Source organism: Micromys minutus (genome assembly GCF_963924665.1).
Source record: "Micromys minutus genome assembly, chromosome: X".
NCBI lineage: Eukaryota > Metazoa > Chordata > Mammalia > Rodentia > Muridae > Micromys > Micromys minutus.
The window spans coordinates 99,692,077-99,703,358 of record NC_137970.1 but is presented as its reverse complement, the minus strand read 5'-3'; the positions used below and the strand labels follow the sequence as shown (position 1 = coordinate 99,703,358).

Sequence of the window (11,282 nt, the reverse complement as noted above, 5' to 3'; positions counted from 1 at the left end):
TCTTAACCTTTATAGAGTTTAAAATGAAAACATCTTGCAGGGTGTGATAGTGCATGCCTCTGATCTAAGCACTCATGAGGCGGAGGCACATGATCTTCTGAGTTCTAGGAAAGCCAGAGCTGTATCAGGGAATCCCTGTCTACAAAACAAAGACGTTTCATATAAATCTACATTTCCAGAATTTTAGAAGAGACATTCCTTTAACTATTCCTCCACCCTGATTCCTCTTCCCACCGTCCTTTAGCTGGTGAGCTGTGTAGCACCAGGATTATACCTTTTGGACAGGAAGTTTCACAGAGGATGACCTCCACCCCTCAGCTAACATAAAATGCTTTGGCTCTTCTCAGCAGACTGGTGCTCCAGAACTGCTTACAGAGGAGTGTGCGGAAACCCTGCCCCAAACCAGGCTACCCCTGAAAAGGAGTCAGCTGAGATCTGCTTTAGACCCTCAGTCCCTCCTCTGCTTTTTCTTTTTGGCTCTCTCCTTTGGGTGTGGCTGACTTCTCTCACCCTCCTTCTCTGCTTCCCACGTCCCATCATCATCTTTGTTGCTTACATCCAAGACCTCCTCACAGCACTGCCGTCTTTTCTTTTTGTCTTTTCTTCTGACCTTTCTCTCTCCTTTTATTAGGCCATCCTTCCCTTCTTCATCTTGGGTCTCCAAGTCCTCCCCACACGTCTGTCGTTTCTTGTTGCTTCTCCAGCGGTCTGTATCTGCTCCACAGTTGATTGCCTTTGGCCCACCTGTCACATCTATGATTCCTTCATCACAGACTCCCATCTCCCCCTCTTCTTCATGGTGTTGCCTCTTCCTTTTCTTCTTTTTCCTGGAAGACTGATCAGATTGCTCTGTGCTCAATTCTCCAGGCCCACTTGCTCCTGCAGCCTCCTCCTCACTTCCTATGGCCAGTCCCTCTATCTCCTCCTTCTTCTTTGTCTTCTTCTTGCTTTTCCTGAAGCTCTTGCCAGTGTGTTCCAAGAGCTCCTCACCTAGACTCTTTTCAGTTATTGTAGCCTCTTCCTCCTCTTTCTGCTTTCTCTTCTTCTTTTTTTGGTTGAGAAAAAAGTCAGTAGTTGAGAGGCGCCATGTCCTTAGAGCCTTTGAGCTGAGCCAGGAAGACCTGCTCTTCGGCCTCCAGGCGAGCAAGCTTGGCCTTCATGGTGATTCCAACCCGAGCAGCCTTGTGTGCTGTTCGCCCCTCACAAGCTTTAAGTAGCATTTCATCAGTCAGAATCTGTGGGGGTGTAGGTTCATGGTTGCCAACATCACTGCAGCTCCTCATGTCTCTGTCGGGCTTCTCTTCACCTGAGGTTAGTGTGGCTGTCTTCACAAACTTCTGATACAGCAAGCTGGGCTTGGGGTGACTGTGCTGGGTGTTCTCCTTGGAAAGGCGCCTTATCTGCACTCCATCTTTCCCCGAGTCCACTACTAAGATGGCAGCAGTCTTGTTGAAGAGATCACTCTACCAGTGGTCTGTAAATTCCTTGGCAGGGTCGTGGCCCACCCCATGGGTATCTTGCTTCAGTGTCACCTTGAGGGTCTGGGTGATGCCATTCTCTTTCTGGCTCAGGCCTTTTACCTTGAGTCCATCCATGCTTCAACAGCTGCTCTTCAGCAAGCTTCATCCCCCGGCTCTTGACCTCTGGGGTGACACTCAAGGTTGGGAGAAGCTCTGTCCTCAGGTTCTCACCACGAAGAATGTGGCACCATCCTTGTCAGTGTTCAGTCCTCTCCGTGGAAGCACGTGGCACACCCGATTTGGTTGCCTCCATCTTCCATATTAGTGATTTTCATACCACTAAATATCAAGCCTCCACAGAGTGACAAGTGTTAGCCTATGTCTACCCAAAAGAGCTAGAAGTTAAAAAGGTGACAGCACATGCCTTTAATGCCAGCAATCTGGAGGCAGAGACAGATGAATCTCTGAGTTTAAGAACAGCGTTGTCTACAAAATGAGTTTCAGGACAGCCAGGATTGTTACACAGAGAAACCCTGTCTCAAAAATCAGAAGAAGAGGAGAAGGAGGAGAAGTAGGAGGAGGGGCACAAGCAGGGGGAAGAAATAAGAAGGCTACTAAAAGGGGGAAAAAAAGGAAAAACAAAGAATCAAACAAAACAGACTAAAAAAATAATCCTACCATTCTAGGCTTCCCGTTTCATGTACTTTCCCTTTGATGACATTTTGAGTTCACATAGATTCTCTACAGGAAAACCACAGAGACATGCCTTGTCTGACTAGGTCTGGTCCCCTTTAAGAACCGATTTCAAAGTGTATTCATTCATTAGGGGGTCATTTTTCTCTCATTTTTTGTCACTTCACACACCTTCCTTGTGGCTTGATAGTCTCTGTCTTTTTTATTCTTCTTGTTTATTGTTGCTTTCAGTTAGTATTCTTCTGTGATTTTAGGATACCTATCTTAGTGCAGATGAATTTATCTCATTTGATCTCACTGACCTCTGCCTCTTTGTCTCAATATTTAAAAACAATTATTAAAATGTGTGCTTTATCTCTCTCTCTCTCTCTCTCTCTCTCTCTCTCTCTCTCTCTCTCTCTGTCTCTCTCTCTCTCTGTCTCTCTCTCCTTCCCTCCCTCCCTCCCTCCCTCCCCCCACTCTCTATCCATGCATATATATGCAACATGTGCATATATAAGGTTATGGAGCCAGAAGAGGGTATTCTATCTTCTGGAAATGGAAGTACAGTCTATTGCATTGTAATTTGCTGTGGCTGTATGTGTGCTGGTAATTTAACCCTGGTTGTCTGGAACAGTAGCAAGCACTCTTAACTCATGAATCATCTCCCAGGGCTCTCTCAACATTTTGTCTTCTTGTGTACCTTTTCTGTGTGTCTTTTTTGCCTTTTGGCATGTACATTTGTAGGAAAATCTTTACCCAAGCTTCTGATGAGATATGAGAGTGAATGATGACATTTTGAATGTTTGTTGCTGTTATTCATTGATTTGACTTCATGGCAGTTAGAATGAAATGTCCCCCTCCAATAAGACTTGAATATGTGAATACTTAATTCCCAATTTATGGTGCTGTTTAAGGTGGGGGGTCTTAGGAGGTGTGGCTTTGCTGGACGAAATGTGTTCCTGGGGGCTTGATGGAGAATTCCAAGAAAAATTACCCAGTTCTATTCTAGGAATCAAAAGTCGGAATTCCTAGGTAACTGAACTTAGCTTCAGTTAAACTGCCTATTTGTTTAGATGTGCAGAAAACCCTCCAGATAACTGCTTAACTCAGCTTCTGCTAAAACTGCTTACTTCAAGCAGGGGCTGGACCTCTACACATTTATAGCACTTTGTTTGTGGGTCTCCAAACAAGTGTAATGGAGGCTGTTTCTGACTCTGTTCCCTGTCATTGTATCCCTTTCCCTTACCTGGACTGCCTGGATGGGCCTCAGTGGGAAAGGATATGCCTAGTCCTACTGGGACTAGATGTCCCAGGGTGAGGCACTACCCAATGGAGGAGTCCCCCTTCATTGAGGAGAAGGGGAAGAAGCAATGGAGGAGAGATGTCAACTGGGAGAAGAGGAAGGAGGATTAATTGGGATGTAAAGTGAATACAAAAAAAATTATTGGCAAAACAAGAGAAAACAAAACAAAACAAACAAAAAATTCCCCGCTTGCTTCAAAGTGCTTACTTATGCAAAGTCCTCCTACACCTACTAAGTGAGATGCCAGGGCATGTTTTCTGCTTTAAACATCCCATGTTCTGGATACTTGGGACCATACTTAGAACCTGAAAAACTTAGGTGTGTCCCCAACCAATTGGAATAAAGACTTTCAATTGGCTGTAAACTGTGTCTGAGTGGTTATCTCTTTTGAGCTCCCTGCAACATCTATAAATTGCTTAGGTCAAGATATTTTATCACAGCAATAGTAAAAGAATTAATACATTTTTTTAATCTATAAGTACAGAAATTACTTTGATTTAGATGTTGCTATAATCTTTGATTTTCCTATGTGTTGATCTATTGTCTCTGATCTGATGGCTGTTGTGATTTAAGAACTTGCTATTCAAAGTGAAGTCTGCAAATTAGATGCCAATTCACAGAAATCACTGAGGAATCCACTGCAAATATAGTGAGATGGTCAACTGTATCTAATGAATCACAATGTGAATTTCAATAAGATCACTGCCTGATTTGTATGTAAATCAATATTTTAGAAACACAGAGTTTTGAGTAGAAAATACTGGTCTTATGCCTAATGGTATAACTACCTGAATACCAATAGCATAGTTTGGTAAAGTGAACACATACCTTGAATTTAAATACTTTTCTTAAAACCATTTATCTTCTACCTATAAGCAATGTGCCTTTGGCCATTTTGTTTCCTCTTCTGCAAGAGAGAAGATTTTAATTACTTTCCACATATATGAATGTCTTCTCTCTGGAAGGTGTAAGATGTGCCATAAACCTCCATTTTCTTTCTCTACTCTTAGTTTTCTCAATTATGAAGTAAGGAAAGTCATTTTTCTTCCACAACATAACTATGAGGACTTGCACTCTGCAAATGCTTTGGAAATCATCATTATACAAATGTTAGGTCGTATCTCCACCAGTTCTGAAAAGTGTATCAAATGTCCAATAGCTGTTTCTGCCAACAAAATTACAATGCCTGTAACACTCGTAATTGGCTTTACAAATTAACTTGGATTGATGATCTTGTCGAATGAAGACAATACTACAGAAATATGAACTCATAGGTTTTAAGAAAATCCAATGTAGAAAAAGGTACTCTTGTAACCTTCTCACTTACTAGTTATGACAGTTGCTGCTTGCAATTACATTGTTTTAACTTGATTTGAGTTAGCTTTCATATTTTGGCAAAAGTCAGTGGATTTAAGATATGGAGACAATGATGCCATAGTCTAGGAGGCCCAGTCTGATAATTGATTCTGGAAAATTGAAGAGGCACTACCTGGGGGAGAATGGGAGGAAATAGTGATCAGAGCTTCTAGCAGCTGGCAATAATAATAATAATAATAATAATAGTAATAATAATAATAATAAATACCAAAAATCCCTCTTGAGCTATTTATATATAATTAACATCTGTATAGAATTCCATAGCCATCTTCCTCTATCCCCAAGGCAACATGGACAGGATAGAGGTTAGGCTTTTTCTCTTTATCTTTGCAAATATAGCCTTCTCACATTGCTATAAATTTTGAATTGATGAATATGGGTATAAACTTTCATTAAAAATTCACTTGTTTATTTATGTATTTCATGTGAATGTACATGAGTGTGGATGTACTATAGCATGCATGGGGAAGTCAGAGGATGACTTGTGGGAGTCAGGTCTCTCAGGCTATCTTGTGGGTTCCAAGACTAAATTAAACTTGCATTGTCAAGCTTGATAGCAAGCACCCTTACCCTGACCCATTTCATTGTGTCTGGTGATAATTTTTGTGTTTTGTAGTTATTATGCTCCAGGCAACATGTTGCTTTCTTCACATAAAATTATTTTCATCAATCATCAGTAAAAGAGAGAAGTGTTATTGCCATCCATATGCTTAGAAATTCATGAGGATGTATATGTAGGTGAACATGCTTGTCTGCCATGCATATGCAAATGCTTACTGAAACCAGAAGAGGGTATTTGTTCGCTCTCCTGGGATAGGAGTTAGGGACAGTTGTGAACTTGCTGATGTGGATGTTGAATCACAAACCCTGTTGAAAAGACAAACACACTTTCTTAGCTATTAAACTCTCTTTGCAGGCCCATTATTAATTTATCAATTTGAAAACGTAGCCTGGATGCCTTTTTTTTTATACTTCATCATGGTTAGGCCTAGACTCAAAATCAGATCTTCTAAATTTCAGATGATATATACCCATTAGTCTTGTTTCCTGGAACCTTGTTTTTTTTCCAGTTTTATGGTTTCCATCTATTTCACTGGCTTCAGAGTTTCTGGGGCCTCTGTAAAAGATTGCTTTCCTCATGTGTACCCTCAACCTGAAAAACTTTCTTTCTTATAGAGTGCATTTAGTGTAACCTGTTTCATCTCTGTGTTCTTAATGCCAGTGCAGCTTTGTATGTGAGACAAATACTTAGGAAATGTATTGTGCCCACTTGCACTGTGTGTGTAATAAGTAGGTAAGGGAACAGAAGTAAAAGATTTGAGTGAGGTGCCAGTAAATGTGGGGGAAAAAATCAATGCAATTTCCAAAAAATAACAGCAGGTAAAATGAACATAATAGGGATGTGCACTGGTGGTTCCCTTATTTCCTGTTCTTTCTGGTGGTCCCATTCAAATCGGGAGAGTTTTGTAGTCATAAAGTCTGAATCCTAGCCTCTCCCTGCCCCCAGCTGTCTCTGGATTCTCTTCCCTGTGTGAATTCTACACACTAGTCTATCGATTACTGACTGCGGGCTGTGTGCCGAGCACTGTGCACTGTGCTTGGTCTTTGTGATTGCTGCCTTTACTGCTGCACTGCAGGTGGGGAGATTAGAGGAGGCCATTAATCTCTCCCGGAGTAGTCCTTTAGAGATTTTTAATGTGCTGTGTGAAGCTTGTGCCAGCTTCCTTTGGTTGTTTTGTCTGTCAAATTTGGACTGCCATTGCTTAGGCTGCTTATTCTCCAGTAGGGTCAAGGATTGCTGCATTTTCAGGTAGCTTAGCATCTTCCCTTGGTATGAAGTCAAACTGCTTTCTTCTTTATTTGCTGAGCTTTCTGAATTAAAACTTGATCAGTAGTTTAATTCACCTTGAGGAGGGGTTCTGAGATGACAATATTTGAACCATCCAGAAATTCTGCATGACCTGTCAAATATAAGGAATCAGAATCCAAAAAAAAAAAAAAAAAAGAAAAAGAAAAAGAAAAAGAAAAGAAAAGAAAAGAAAAAAAACATGGCTTTGGGATCACTTTAGAGAAGCCTCCTTGCTTTAATTGTTTTCCTTCCTCCATTCCAGGCAAGCACTTGAGTCCTCTTTGATCTTATTGTTTCCTATTTCCAGAGCAGTTTAGTGTCTCCAGGAGATGCTTGAGAGGATCTTTTATATGCCCAGGAGTTAACTGCTAGCCATTTAAGAGAAATACTCTGAAGCTATCAAGGTAATTAAAGCAAATGTATATCACCCATGCCCTGAGGAGTGCAAGGGCAGTTAAGAGGAAAATGTGTGGACAGTGCCTCCCTATGCACAGGTTGGCCCTATAAGTAGATTTGAATGCCAGCCTATAACCCATTCACTAACAGCATGCCCCTCATTTCAACCTCAGGTGCATGGGCTTATTGGTAGGGTGCTTTTCTACATCCCAGTTCATCAGGTCCATTGAACTGTGGAGACACACAAAGCTCTAAAATAACCTTAAAAACACCTGGCAGAGCTTCGAAAGAAAAATTTATTTCAGTTTTCAGCCATAATGGGTGAAGGGTGCTTGTATACACTTCTGGTTGGATATGGTGAGATACAGGTAATTTAGAACACACTCGAACTTCCAAGGTCATGTGCAAAGCATGTCTAATGAGCTTTGGAAAAATAATAATCAAATAAGGTAAGGGACAAGTTTCAAACTTTAAAGGTGCCCCACAGATATTGAATGTAGCTTCATACAGTCAAAAATCACCTCTCCCTTTTATTTGACATTACATGGCCTTGAAAACATCTAGTAGTGGCTACACCAAAAGAAGTCCAAATATTGATTTATTAAAAGCCTCAGGTTCTATAACTATATTATTTAGTTCAAACTGGAATCATTTTGAGAATGGAAAGGGGTACTATCAGTCAAGCTAGGGCAACAGATATACACGTAAATTTTATTTCCAAGACAGTTCACCTTTAACAGGTACTATCAACTCTTTTCCAAGTGCAGTTCGTGTTTTGGGATGCCGAAACCCAAATTCATTTGTGGAGAAGATAAATAGAGAATTGATATTTGTTTTGTTGTTGTTTTTGTGAATGATAAAGTAATCTGGTAAGCATTTTTCCTTCCTTCTTTCCTTCCTTCCTTCCTTCCTTCCTTCCTTCCTTCCTTCCTTCCTTTCTTTCTTTCTTTCATCAAATGTGAATTCTGAGAATATGAAGCCAGGTGACTGTGTGACCCATCCACCATGGCAACAGTCAGTGTTTTTAGCAGATAACAGCCAAGTGAAAGGTTATGCATATTACTCTGTTTGAGACCATCTGCTGAGCAGTTTCATTACAAAAAATAAGCTTGAAATGCATATGGACCATTTAAGCTCAAGTTTGGCATCAGGATTTGAGGAAACTGAAGCCAAATTGATCTCAGAGTGTTGTCTTGCCTTTTATTTCATTTGCTATATTGTTCCAAATACCTACTAGCACTTTTGTACTTGTCCTAATATGCGTAAGTGCTCATTCACATACATGCATGTACATATGTACATCTTTTAAAGTCTAATTGCCAAACTCAACCAGATGGTTATATAAAGATCTAGAGAAAAGAGAGTGTTGCCCAGTGTCAGAGTTCCAACGCAGGAGAACTGGTCCCTCTATCTACTCTGCCAATACAAAGTCAACAAATTTCTTATGGGAAGAATACAAATTTGCAAGGTGAACTTTACAGAGTTACCAGATATGAAGCCTCTTTCTAATCAGACATTTCCTTATTCTCCATTGCTTTTTACCGTGTATTTACTGTAGATCAGATCACCAGCTTTTAGAAAAAAAGGATTGTTTCATGTAAATACCGAATTCTAAAAGCCCCAGTGACACACTGTTAAATGTTTCTGTAGCTTCTGTGCTTTGACTACCACAGCTCTTCGTGGATGTGAAGGTGGTCCAAGATTTAGCTGCTTCATGTCAAAGAACAAGTTCAGAGGTTGGTAGTGAGCTTTCAGGTGTTGGCCTATAAGGAGTATTTAAAATTGATTTTCTGTCTCCAGGGGGTAAGCTAGACATGAACTGGGGTTTTCCTTGCCATTTTGTAATGCCTAATTATCTCCCTTTCTTTACTATGTGCACTATCTCTCTCCGGAGAATAGCTGACAGTTTTGGGTGACTGGGTTATTATATTCTGTTGTTTTGTTTACAGACCCTGGTCCAGTCAGTATTGTGTGTACTTGGAAATGTGCAAGGTATTGCCACTGGACTATCATACTTTTGAGTTTGAAGACACTAAAAGGGTCACTTTTAGCTTATCTAACTCTTGTGATGTCTTGCAGTTGATAAACTTTCACTGCTTGGCTCAGATTTGTTTGGCTTTGTGCTTGGAGCAAGACAGCTTCTTTGAGTTAAGTTCATCAGGAAAACCTTATCCTCATGAACTCTTATTTTTAAAATACTTTGATGCCTCTCTTCTTTCCATCTTTCCCACAGTTGGTCACACTTTCCTGTCAGGATTTTAATCAAAGAATGGCTTTTTCTTGTTTGCATTTCCTTTGCATAACTACCATTGGAAGTTTTATATTTCCTTTCTCTCTTTAAACTAGATTAAACAAAGGATAAATAAGCACTAGTATTTACATCTTAAATCCACACTGACATTCTAAGATTGATACTCAATGCTTTATTTTTCCCATTAGAATTAGTCTTCTTTTAGCTACTTGCCATCTTAATACTGGGAATGACTCAAGCTTCAGTATTAGGTTGTTAATTCTTAGGAGGAATAATGGCATGGTCATTTCTATGTTTTTAACCTGAGCAGTAAGTCTTATACGCAAGAGTTAGCTAAAATGGTTATCAAAATGGTAAATATTACTTAAATCACATATCTATTGAAAAAAGCATAAACCTAATGTAGGGAAAACCTTAAAACACATAGGCACAGGAGAAAATTTTCTGAAGAAAACACCAATGGCTCAAGCTCTAAGGTCAAAGATTAACAAATGGGACTTAAGAGATTGCAAAGTTTCTGTAAGGCTAAGGACATTGTCAAGAAAACAAAACTGCAGCCAACAGAATGGGAAAAGATCCTTTACCAACTCCACATCAGATAGAGGCCTAATATCCAAGGTATACAAAGAACTCAAAAAGCTAGACACCAGAGAATCAAACAACCCTATTAAAAATGGGGTACAGAGCTAAACAAAACATTCTCAATTGAGGAATATCGAATGGCTGAGAAAAATCTGAGGAAGTGCTCCACATCCTTAGCCATCAGGGAAATGTAAATCAAAACAACCCTGAGATTCCACCTCACACCAGTCAGATTGGCCAAGATCCAAAACACAGATGACAACAGATGCTGGCCAGGTTGCGGAGAAAGAGGAACACTTCTCCACTGTTGGTGGGGTTGTAAACTGATACAACCACTCTGGAAATCAATCTGGCGATACCTCAGAAAATTGGATATAGTACTTCCTGAAGACCCAGCTATTCCACTTCTGGGCATATACCCCAGAGACACTTTAATACACAACAAAGATACATGCACCACAATGTTCATAGCAGCTCTATTTATAATAGCCAGAAGGTGGAAAGAACCCAGATGTCCTTCAGTAGATGAATGGATACAAAAATTGTGGTACATTTACACAATGGAATACTACTCAGCCACCAGAAACAATGACTTGACCAAATTCTTAAGAAAATGGCTGCATCTAGAGAATATCATCCTGAGTGAGATAACCTAGTCACAAAAGAACAGACATAATAAGCAGTCACTGATAGTGGGATGCTAACCCCAGAGGCTCGCACTGCCCCAGAAACAACTCACAGACTGTGTGAAGTCCAAGAAAAAAAACAAAACAAAACAAAACAAACAAAAAAAAAAAAGTCATGCTCAATCCTTACCCACCAAGAACACATTGACAAATTCTGGGTTACACCCTGTATTACATGTACTGTTTGCTCATTGTAAAAAAAAAAAAAAAAATCTTTATACACCAAGAACACTTTGACTATTTCCAGGTTACATCTTGTTTTACATGTACTTTATGCTCATTGTAGCTAGTAAGATTGTAATCACGCTATCAAAACTTAAAAAAAAAACAAGTACTGACAAAAATGTATCGTATACTTTTATGCAAAAAATGCTTAAAATCTGTAAAAAAATAAAGTAACAAGTTTCAGAAGGATAAAAAAAGCATAAACCTAAATACCACTGTGATTTCACAAATTGTATGCTCTAGTTTCAAGTATGGGTTCAACATTATGTCTTAGATTCAATTATGGCTTTACCTTTACATTTTTCTAGAAAAACTAAATATTATCTAAAATTTCTGGACATTTAGAAATAGTAATGCAAACTGCTCTCTAATTAAAATATTATATATTTTGGCTGTAATAGTTGTCTTGTATTTTTTGATTAACCACTTGTGTATAACAATATAAGCTATGTGCAGAATGAGCAGAACTAGAAGAGAA

The 11,282-nt window shown here is 39.5% G+C and overlaps 1 pseudogene across 1 annotated transcript in view; it reads right to left on the bottom strand.

Annotated features, from left to right (window-relative positions):
- Positions 1–424: 424 nt before the first annotated feature.
- Positions 425–11,282, bottom strand: part of LOC308415154 (G patch domain-containing protein 4-like) — a 41,576-nt pseudogene continuing 30,718 nt past the window's right edge. Inside the window, exon 2 of the transcript in view lies at positions 425–1,686. The product of the transcript in view is annotated as a G patch domain-containing protein 4-like (transcript). The remainder of the gene's footprint in view (positions 1,687–11,282) is intronic.